Consider the following 12,297-nt stretch of genomic DNA (forward strand, 5'->3'; position numbering starts at 1 on the left):
TAAAGTTTTCGAAAAGAAAAATGTTTTCAAGGAAAAAGTTTTCTAAAACAAGAAAGGGTGTGGTGCAGGCAATCAGCCGAGCTGAAGTAAGTTTCCCCACCCATATATGTTATCTATTTGGTTTATGAATATGAGAATCGCATGCTAGTTAGGGCTAGGAGATATGCCTTTATATGTTGTATGAGCTGGTAGACTTGCATGCTAGTGCTGAGTAGTCTGTGATAGATTGGCCTGATATGTGATGCTTGTAGCCTTGGAATATTTGATGCCATGCTAGAATGAAAATGATTATGGGTATTAGTAACTGTTAAGTGTATGCTTTTAAAATTGTATACGGTTAGGATCTTATAGCCTTAGAATAATTGATTTGGCCTTATTTCCTGTTCCTTGTCTGGTTGTGGTCCTAGGGTAGAGTCTATTATTCGACAGTCTATTAGATCATGTTCTGTGTATAATTTGCATGCATAAGGCAGCCGGCAGCGAGGATAGATGGATGTGGTTAGCATGAGTTGTGGTATGTGGGCGGAATGTTCTATGATAGTTCTTTGGATCGGAGTGCTACTGCACGAATGCTGCTTGCTTTGTGCTTTGTGGAACTCTTGAGTGATGGGAGTCAACTAGTAAGTGGATATGACGATATCCAGGAGGTGGATGGTTGGTATCATGGGGAGTTCTTCAGCAGCTGATGGCAGGGCGAGGTTAGGATCCTAGGAAAGCCTAGGATATGCTCCAGTGAGTTAGTGGGGCGATTTGGTGAGGTTGGGAACCTAGGGGGAGCCTTGGAGTTTCTTTGGTGGGTATTTTGTTACGGTTTAGCAGATATTTGGTGCACTAGTGGAGTAGGTGACTTAGAGGATTCGAGAGGATTGCTGAGGAAAGTATGGATAGGTGTGGAAGGTAGTATGGGCCCATACTACTGAAAGCACAGGATCCATACTCGAATTAGTGAGAATCTTGGAGAATCTAAGAAGCTTATGGGAAGGAGAATTCTTGGAGGATAGCTGCTTTTCCAGATGAGGATGAGCATACATGAGGAAGGACCAGGGTTTGGTCCCGGCTCCGGTAGTGAGCCAGTTAGTGGAAGGACGACCAGGGTTTTGAGTTCGCCTTGGATCTCTTGTATCAGGCGGCAAGGATTGATTGTGAGATCTATCTCACTTTCGGGACTTGAGACCATGTCTTGGGAGTAGTTGTAGCCCAGGTAGGGCAGAATTTATCCCATCTATTGTAGTTCAGCTGTTGACGAATGAGTTGGTGAGTGTGCCAGGGTGCGAGACCCTGTGTAACGCCCCGATTCTCAGGTATTGTTTAAATAAGAATTTAATTGGTTTCAAGGCCTACTCGACGAGTTGGTTGCCCTACTCGTCGAGTAGCAACGGGCTTGGTACGCGTGTTTAGTGGCCTACTCGCCGAGTCCATAAAGGGACTCGACGAGTAGGAGCTGGCAGAGGAAACCCTAAATCCCGGGGTTTTGCACCCTATTTAAGGAAACATAAGCCTCCTTTGGCCTCTTTGCAGTCCTTTGAGAGCCCTGAAAACCCTAATTCGTGTGGTGCTTCATTCTTGTCTGTCTAAAGCTTTGGGGAGGACATCTTTGGAGAGGAAGAGCTTGGAGAACAAAAGGCTAGGCACAAGGAAGTGTGGGAAATCAGAAATCTACCTCAGATAGCATCATTTGGAGGTATCAAGTCGTCACCTTTTCTCCTTTTTCTTTCTAGACCTCTTTTGGTTGAGATCTAGGGTTTTTATGGGTTGGTTGAGATGGTAATGTGGGATATGAGCTAGATCTGAAGTTGTAACTTCAGATCTGTACCCTTCTTGAGTTCTAGAGTCATAAAGCTCCGAATTTGGTCATGTATGAAGTCTCTTTGAGTATGAAACTCCCATTGTGAGCTTGGATTTGACACTAAGAGCCCTTGTAGCTATGCATGCACGTAAAGTTTGCAACTTTACGTGAAAAGCATGCCTTAGAAGCTTGGATCTGTAGTTTGGAGCCGCTGCATGGCTTAAATGAGTCTGTATGGCAAAAAGGACTGAAGGGACTCGGCGAGTCGCATGGTCGGCTCAGCGAGTCACATGAAGATAGGCATGAACTCGGCGAGTTGGAAGAACAACTCGGCGAGTCCGATGAAGATTGTCATAGACTCGACGAGTGTATGAACAACTCGGCGAGTCGGATGAGGTTGCCCCAAATTATGTATGCGCGGTTAACTGTCGAGTTACAAGAACGAAGCTCGACGAGTGGCCTTAGGGTCTCGATCGTAAACCAAAGGAACTCGACGAGTCACTCAGGTGACTCGGCGAGTGGGTTAGTACTTCAAGGAACTCGGCGAGTAGTCGGGGGTACTCGGCGAGTCCAGGTCAACATGGACTGTTGACCTTGACTGATGACTTTGACTTTGACCAGGGTTTGATTAGATGGCTTATGGGGTACCCTGAAGGGTTGGGAACTTATGGGTATGATTATTCTATGGTAATAGGTGGTGGAGTTTGTGGCAGTGATACGAGGGTTGAAGTTTATCTACCGAGTCGACATCTGCAAGGTGAGTTATCCTCACTATATCGATAGGGTCTAAGGCACCAAGGCCGGCCCTTTAGTTGTTATCGTTATGGTATGCTACATGTGAATATGACCTGTTAGATCAGAATCAGGATAGACCGTATGTTATGCTCTTATGATCCGTAGGGATTGATATGTTAGTGACCTGCTAGGTCAGTGCTCTAGTTATGAGAGATTGCTATGTTTGGTAATCAGTGAGATAGATATGTTCGATGTTTGTATATGCCAGTAAATGTTAGTTATGCGCACATGGTTATTTGCTTGTTGCTTGGGTTGAGGTGGTCCTGCTTTGTGCTGAAGGCCAACACACCCTATGAGCGGTCCGGGAAGACTGTAGGCCCACGTGGCGGTCCAGTCATGCCGAAGGCTCGGTATAGATTCAGTTGGACTGTAAGCCCTGTAGGGCGGTCCAGTCAGGCCGATGGCCCAGTATGCATGTTGATTGATTGATTATTACGGATATGGTATTATCAGTGTGGTATTGGTATTTTGGGGGTAGCTCACTAAGCCCTCGGGCTTACAGTTTTCAGTTTATTGTTTCAGGTACTTCAGGAGTTCATGGCAAGGCGAAGGCGTGACCGTACCGCTCCTCATCCTTATGATCTGGCTTTTGGGACACTCTGATTGAATAATGAATTGAAAACATTTTTGTAAACAATACTATTGGGTTTCATTTATGCTTGAAAAGTTTAAATTTGGCGTAAAATTTTGGATGTTACAAGTTGGTATCAGAGCCTTGGTTTGAGTAAATTGGGGGAAACACACGTGTGAACCCAGTCTCAAATCAAGGAAATTTTCAGAATAAATTCTAAAATGGTTTTCAAAATAAAGGATGGAGGATGCAGAGGGTACGATCATCCGGAGCCTGTAAGTAAACCCCAAAATACCATACAGTTATTATGATATGTTAGAACAACATGCTAGTGCTAGGCTAGGGATCTTCAGGAATCGCATGATAGACTTGGCTGATTATATGATGCCTACTAGCCTAGGGTTTCTTGTATATGGAATTGACATCACTACTGTAGTCGTTAGTGTAGGTGTCACGGCTGTGCGTAATCAAGATCTTATAGCCTGAGAATGTTTGATCCAGTCTACGGATAGGATTGGATATTCGAAAGTCTATTGGGTCCAGTGTTATGTGCGACTAGCCTGCACTAGCACTGCAGGGGTTGATGAAAGTTTCATGGATGTGTGGGTTGTGAGGAGGTGTGAGATCAGTTGTAGGATAGGCGATGTTTCCCTAGGAGTAAGGGTTAAGCGCATATTATGTTGATGATAGTGTTAGGGTGTTGTGGTGATACTTGAGACAAATATGGGTAGGTGTGGAAGGTAGTATGGTCCCGTACTACTGAAAGCACATGACCCATACGCGTAGCAAGGAAGTCACAACCCCTAGGGTTTGTGGGTTTTGGCCTCCCGATATTATGTTATTTATCTGATGATTGAATATATATATTTCAGTATGGTGGTGATGAGACGTGTTACTACAGGATCCGGGTCAGGATCAGGATCGGGAGACGGAGGGTCGGAGGTGCCGATAGCACCTGAGCCCGTGGTACAGATAGGGACAGAGGAGTTGGATGCCAGGATCCGGGAGATTATGCACGAAGAGATCGCTGCAGCGTTCTGAGCGCAGCTGCCAGAGATGTTTGGGTCGATTAAGACCGCGATGGTTGAGTACTTTGATGAGCGATATGCAGCTCTAGCAGAGACAACTGTCGTTGCAGCCACTTCGGCTGTAACTGCGGCAGGGGTTGGAGGAGGAGCCGGCAGGGCTTTCCAGTACCGGGACTTCGATAACACGAAGCCCCCGACGTTTGATGGTACACAGGATGCGATCAGGGCTATGAGGTGGTTATCTGACGTGGAGGGATGTTTCTTCACGTGTTCATGTCCTGCTGACCAGAAGGTCAGGTGTGCCCTGAACCTGCTGAGGCTTGGGGCAAAGGACTGGTGGAGATTGACGACAGGGTCATACACTGATGATCAGCGAGCTGCAGTTACTTGGGAGCAGTTTCGGGATATGTTCCGCACCCGCTACGTTCCACGCGTTGAGCGAGAGCGGCTTGCTCAGGAGTTTTTGAAATTGAGACAGGATGGAGAGTCGGTGATGGAGATCACTCGTATGTTCACGAAGAGGGCGATGTTCTGCCCGGAGTTTGCTTCAGAGCAATCTCAGATGACTCGTTATCTGAGTATGCTCAAGACTGATATTCGACAGTTTGTTGCTACGCAACCTTGTGAGACTCTTTTGGATCTTTAGAAAGCCGCGAGGCGGCGCGAGTTGGAGATAGAGCTGCAGTTGAAGGAGCAGCGTCAGGTTCCAGCATAGTCTCAACCGACACCTAAGCGGTCCAAGACCGCTGATACTCGAACCGGGGGTCAGCAGAGCCGCACTTGTGGAAAGTGTGGCAGGGGTCATTCTGGGATTTGTCGAGTAGGAGGTGGTTGCCACAAATGTGGCAAGGAGGGGCACTATGCCAGGGACTGTCGCCAGTCCGCCCCTCCAGCAGATGTGAGGATTTGTTATCATTGTCATCAGGTTGGTCACGTGAAGACCAACTGCCCGCAGCTCGCCGCCAAGCCGACGCAGGGATCCGCACCGGCTACTTTGAGGATTCGGGATGGGAGGCCGGTCAAGGCGGAGCCTCCGAAGGCTCAGGGGCACGCCTTCCAGCTCACGGCCGAGGAGGCCAAGGCAGCACCGGATGTGGTTGCTGGTATGTTTCTATTTTCTGTTTCAGTCATTTTTATCTATGTTGTGCTTATCGTTGGTACCTGTGTTTAGGTACGTTTTTAGTAAGCTCTTTGCCTGCATTGGTTTTATTTGACTCGGGGGCGAGTCGGTCGTTTGTATCTCAGACTTTCAGTAGAGAGTTCAGTGTGTCGGTAGATGAGCTTGAGTGTCCGTTGCGAGTTTCGATCGTCAACGAGCACGGAATTTCTGCTTCTTCGGTTTACCGAGGATGCGAGCTCGAGATTTTTGGGGTATCATTCCCGATAGATTTGATTCCTATTCCCATGGGGAAAGTATGTGTGATCGTAAGGATGGATTGGATCAGCCGGTTTGGCGCCATGATCGACTGTGAGGGACAGCGAGATGTAGTTCGAACCCCAAGTGGGGTAGAACTGGTGGTATATGGTGAGGGCACCAGAGTAAGATCAGGGTTTTGTTCGGCCGCCAGGGCTCGGCAGTATATTCAGCACGGATGTGCAGATTATTTAGCGTGTGTGGTGGACATGCGGGTCAGGGATCAGACTTCAGTTTCAGAGGTCCCGGTGGTTAGAGAGTTTGCTGACGTGTTTCCAAAGGAGTTACATGGAGTGCCTCCGGAGAGGCAGGTGGAGTTCAGGATTGATCTGGTGCCGGGTGCGGCCCCTATCGCTAAGGCGCCATACCGACTGGCACCGCCAGAGATGCAGGAGTTGTCATCTCAGTTGCAGGAGCTGCTGGGTAAGCAGTTTATTCGTCCGAGTAGTTCCCCATGGGGAGCACCGATCCTCTTCGTCAGGAAGAAGGACGGTTCGCACAGGATGTGCATCGACTACAGGGAGTTGAACAAGCTAACGGTGAAGAACCGTTATCCACTCCCAAGGATAGATGATCTTTTCGATCAGCTGCAGGGTGCATCTTGGTTTTCCAAGATCGACTTGAGATTCGGGTATCACCAGGTCAGGGTGAGGGAGGAAGACGTGGAGAAGACCTCGTTTCGGACTCGTTATGGTCATTACAAGTTCGTGGTGATGCCGTTTGGGCTCACCAACGCAACGGCAGTATTCATGGATTTGATGAATCGGGTCTGCAGACCGATGCTCGATCGCTCGGTCATTGTGTTCATAGATGATATCTTGGTGTATTCCAAGACCCGAGAGCAGCACGAGGAGCACCTCAGGGAGCTGTTGGAGGTTCTGCGACGAGAACGGCTGTATGCCAAGTTCTCGAAGTGTGAGTTTTGGTTACGAAAGGTCCAGTTTCTCGAACATCTCGTTAACCAGGAGGGGATTTTGGTCGACCCGGCCAAAGTCGAGGCGGTTATGCAGTGGGAGATTCCGAAATCTCCCTCATACATCAGGAGTTTCTTGGGATTAGTAGGGTACTACCGGAGATTTATTCGAGATTTTTCCAAATTTGCAGTACCCCTCACTCGTCTAACGAGGAAGGGGGTGGATTTCCGGTGGGGCCCTGAGCAGCCGAGGGCGTTTGAGACCCTCCGGCGATGTTTATGTGAGGCGCCAGTGTTGACGCTCTCCGAGGGAGTCGAGGATTTCGTAGTATTTTGTGATGCGTCCATCACAAGTCTGGGGGTGGTCCTCATGCAGAGGGGACGAGTGATAGCCTATGCATCGCAGCAGCTGAAGTCGTATGAGACGAGGTACCCTACGAACGACCTTGAGTTGGGAGCGGTGGTATTCGCTCTCAAGATTTGGAGGCATTACCTGTACGGGGTCCGATGTACTATATACACGGATCACAAAAGTTTGAGGCACATCATGGATTAGCCGAACCCGAATATGAGGCAGCACAGGTGGCTGGATGTAGTCAAGGACTATGATTATGAGATTCTTTACCATCCTGGTAAAACGAATGTGGTTGCGGACGCTTTGAGCCGCAAGTCAGCTGGGCCTTCTACCTCGGCAAGGTGTATGAGGATAACGGTAGATTCCCCTCTTGTGAGCTTGATTAGGGATGCTCAGGTCGAGGGCATAAGACCAGAGAACTGGAAGATGGAGCAGATTAAGGGCGAGAACGCCCGGTTTGTTCAAGATAGTCGCGGATTATTGACCCAACACGGTCGGGTTTGGGTTCCGATGTCCAAAGGGGTCCGACAGACAGTAATGGAGGAGGCTCATAAGTCTCACTTTTCTATACACCCGGGGGCCACCAAGATGTACCAGGATTTGAGTTTGAGCTACTGGTGGCCGTGCATGAAGCAAGAAATCGTTTGGTACGTCGAGAGGTGCTTGACTTGTAGGATGGTCAAGGCCGAGCATCAGAGGCCGCATGGTAAACTACAGCCCCTGGAGATTCCCATGTGGAAATGGGAACAGATCACGATGGACTTTATTACCAAGTTTCCGAGAACGGCGAAGGGGCTTGATGCTATATGGGTCATCGTGGATCGATTGACCAAGAGTGCCCATTTCTTGGCCATACGGAAGAGTTCGTCGGCCGAGAGATTGGCCGATATGTACGTCAGCGAGATTGTCTCTCGCCATGGGGTTCCAGTCTCCATTGTCTCCGATCGGGATGTCAGGTTTACTTCCCGTTTTTGGCAGAAGTTCCACGAGGAACTAGGTACGCGGTTGCACTTTAGTACAACATTCCATCCGCAGACCGACGGTCAGAGCGAGCGGACCATTCAGACCCTCGAGGATATGTTGAGGGCGTGTGTTATTGATTTCGGTGGGAGTTGAGATTCTCACCTACCGCTGGCAGAGTTCGCCTACAACAACAGCTATCATTCCAGTATTGGCGCCGTGCCTTTTGAGCTGTTGTATGGTCGGAGATGTAGAACCCCGGTCTGTTGGGGTCAAGTTGGACACATAGTGATGGGTCGGACGGAGGTAATCTTGGAGACTACCGAAAAGATCCAACAGATCAGACAGCGGCTGCAGACCGCTCAAAGTCGGCAAAAGAGTTACGCTGATAGACGCCGATCGGATTTAGAGTTTCAGGTTGGCGACATGGTACTTCTGAAGGTCTCGCCCTGGAAGGGTGTGATCCGCTTCAGGAAGAGGGGAAAATTGGGTCCCCGTTATATTGGGCCATTCAGGATCATTGCTAGGGTTGGCAGAGTGGCTTATAGGCTAGAGCTGTTGGAGATAGTGTCTAAGTCCATAACTATATTTGGTATGTACTTGACCCGACCCGGCATGGTCCATTTGGGTTACACTTTACCCGAACAATTTACGGATAATCTTTTGAGAATAGTATAAGTTATGATTTATTAATATATTATAAGTTCTAATATATTAATGTAAAATCATATTATTTAATTAGTGTTGATCTATAATTAATTTAGAATTAATTTAGAGATCAAAAGTATGACTAATTAAATATGGGCTCTTGTATTTATATAGTGTGGGCTAATGCTTATTTGGAATGGGCTAGGCTTGCATGGAAAGTTCATGGATACTCCATGGAGCTTTAACCCATGGATCTCATGGAAATGAAAAGACATGGGTATTAGGGTTTACATGGATGCAACCCTAATCCACCACACTATATAAAGGAGACTTTGGTTCTTGAAATAACACTAGTTGATGTGTGTAAACCAAGAGTGCCGATTTCAAGAAGTTTGTGACTATTCTCTCAAGTTTCCAAGTTTGTGGTGATTTGTGTCTTCCATTTGAGGCATCCACATTATTGGTGCTAGGCTCTCAAACTCCAAGCAATCAACTACTACTACAAGGTAAGTAATTCTACTAGTTTTATTTGATTCAAGTATCCCATGCCATGCTAGTTAGGATAAGAACCTTGGAAAAATAATTATTTGCATGTATCTTAGTCAAACATAGATCCAAGGTTTCTAGGGTTGCACAGACAGGTTTGTTTATTTGATACTTGATGCAAAAAAAAAAAAAAAAAAAACTTGAAAATCGAAGTTTTGTTCAAAAGCTCGTATCAAAATTTCAAGTTTTGTATATGTACTTACGATTCTTGAAATTTTTGATATGAACATTCATAAAGATATGAGTTTAGAAGATCATAGAAATTATGTGCTAATAATTGATTAGATTAATTCTTGATCTTTATGTGTTTTAATGGAGTCCATAACTAGTTCTTAAGTTATAGATAACCAAAAGTCACATTTATAAATAACTATGAAAAGAACACATAGGTTACAAAAAATGAAGAGTCTTCATTTTTAATAACCATTAACTCATAAGTTATGAGAAATGAAAAGTTTTGAAAGTTTACAAAACTTGCCCTCAAGTTTTGGAACATGTAAAGTCATATTAAAAACTTTAGTTCCAACCCCTAGAATTTTAAAAGTTAAAATTCAACCCTTATACTTTATAATATTATAAGTTTAATAATATTTATATATGTATAAGATCAAGTCGTCTTACCGCTAGTACGCCTCATTCACGAAGCCGGTCTATAAGGGGGGTATAAGGTTGTTGCCAATAAAATGGCAACTTAATGGGTGTCCACTCTCACCCACCGCTTCCTTGATCGGTGGAGGGTCGTTAGCCGAACGGGTAGGACAAGGACTTACAAATTCTCATTAAAAGTATAATGATAATACTAAAGTAACTAAACTTTATTGAATTCCCAATCTTAGTTATTTTAGGAAAATGTGAATAAGGTGCTAATCCATGAAATTACACTTTACACTTTGTTTAAGTCGTTAGTGGAGCGTGTGTGGTTAACCGGCACACTAACTTGAACTTAACAAGGTAGGTAAAGGGTGACTTAATGTTTATCATAGTATCGATGGAGCGTGTGTGGTTAACCGGCACATCGATTGAGGGGTAATACATTAAGGGTACCAAGTAATTTGCATGGTTACTTCACACCTTGTTTTGTGATCTTCGGCATCCCAGTCACAAAACTTGAAGGGCACACTCGAGATTGAAACATGCCATTGAAGAAAGTTCAATGAATCTCAAAGAATCTAGGAGTTTCTAAACCAATTAAAACCTAATTAAATATTTCGTTTTTCATGGTGGAAATTGGTGAATCGTCATTCACCTACCTTCAAATATCTTATAGCTTAGATTACGGCATCCCTCTTCTAAGTTATAAAATATTGTGTTGGGTCCTAGCCTTAATATTACATTTGGGTGTTTTGTTAAGGACTATCTCTATATCTAATCTAATCTATTCCCTCTTCTTTTCAGATGTCTTCCAATAACAATGCTTCTGGCTCAAACCCTACTAGCTCCTTCTCTCTCATGAATCTTTGTGGGAGAGTCATCTTTGATGGGTCCAACTTTACAGATTGGATCAGAAACATCAGGATGGTCACTCGGTATGAGAACAAAGAATATGTTCTCGACAAGGAGCTGAAGGTACCCGAGCCAACTGCTACTCCTGAAGAGCTTGCTGAATATGAGGTACATGAAAGAGATGCTACAAAAATGGCATGCATCATGATGGCCACCATGACAGCCGAGCTCCAAAAGTCCTATGAGGACTATTATCCTTTTGAGATGCACCAGGACTTGATGGACCGCTACCATCAAAGTGCTCGTCAAGAGCGATATGAAATAATCTCATCCATGATAACAACCCGAATGAAGGATGGTGAACCCATCACGGGCCACATGCAGAAAATGCAAAGGTATGTGGACCGTTTACTGAAGTTGAATGTGAACTTCCCTAAGGAGTTAGCAATAGACATCATTTTGCAATCCTTGCCATCGTGTTATGATCAATTCCGCATGACATATCACATGAACAAGGAAGAAGTCACCCTCAGCAAACTTCAAGGACTCTTGAAGACCGCCGAAAGTGGTCTAAAGGGTAAGTCGGTTGTTACTACTCCTACTCCTACTCCAACTGCGGCCAATGTCTTGGCAATCGGGCATGGCAAAGGGAAGAAGAGAAAGAACCCTTCTAAGGGTACCAAGGGTAAGACCCTTGAAGGCTCCTCTTCAAGCAAAACCAAGAAAGGTTTTGTCACTCCTTCTGCTAACCCTAATGAGGTTGAATGCTTCTATTGCCATGAAAAGTCGCACTGGAAGCGAAACTGCCCAAAGTACCAGCAAGATTTGAAGGATGGGAAAGTAAAACCCAACCATGCAGGGACTAAAAAGAAGTGAGAATGTGGAGCAGGGAAAGATAAACTTGATCATGGGAAACAGGAAAGCTTCACCTGTCACCAAGATAGGAGTTTATTCCTTAGTGCTAAATAGTGGGTTTACATTAGATTTGAATAAATGTTATTATTCGCCAGAAATGGCAAGAAATGTTATTTCCTTTCATGCATTGTATAAACAAGGTTTTACCTTTTATTTTGATAATAATAATGGTAGTATTGATGCTTTCTTTAATAATGTTCTTTATTTTAAAGCATTACCTTGTGATGGCGTGTATGAAACTGTATCTGTTGTAGATAATCTAGGAAATAATGTATTGTGTATTAACTCTTCCACTAGCTTAGATAAAGCATCCTTATGGCATTGTCGTCTTGGACATGTAAGCAAGAAACGCATAGGCTAACTCCAAAAGGATGGAGTCTTGGAGTCATTTGACCTAAAGTCAGATGATAGTTGTGAATCTTGTTTGCTTGGTAAAATGACAAAGTCACCTTTTACTGGCACTTGTGCTAGGGGTGAAGGTTTGTTGGACCTCATACACACGGATGTGTGTGGACCCTTCAGAACCGCCACAAGAGATGCTAATCGGTTCAATGTGACTTTTACTGATGATTTTAGTAGATATGGATATGTCTACCTAATCAAGCATAAGTCAGAAACCTTTGAGAAATTCAAAGAGTTTAAGCAAGAAGTGGAGAATCAGTTGGGCAGGAACATTAAGACGCTTCGATCCGATCGTGGTGGTGAGTATCTTAGTACTGAGTTCCTTTACTATCTTAAGGAATGTGGGATTGTCTTACAATTGACACCTCCTAGGACACCACAGTTGAATGGTGTAGCTGAGAGGCGCAATCGGACCTTGTTGGACATGGTTCGTTCCATGATGAGTCGAGCTTCGCTACCAATCTCATTTTGGGGGTATGCCTTAGAGATTGCCGCCTATATCCTTAATCTAGTCCCTACAA

This window comes from Lactuca virosa, chromosome 2, assembly GCF_052849685.1.
Source record: "Lactuca virosa cultivar CGN04683 chromosome 2, Lactuca_virosa_CGN04683_v6, whole genome shotgun sequence".
Taxonomy (NCBI): Eukaryota; Viridiplantae; Streptophyta; class Magnoliopsida; order Asterales; family Asteraceae; genus Lactuca; species Lactuca virosa.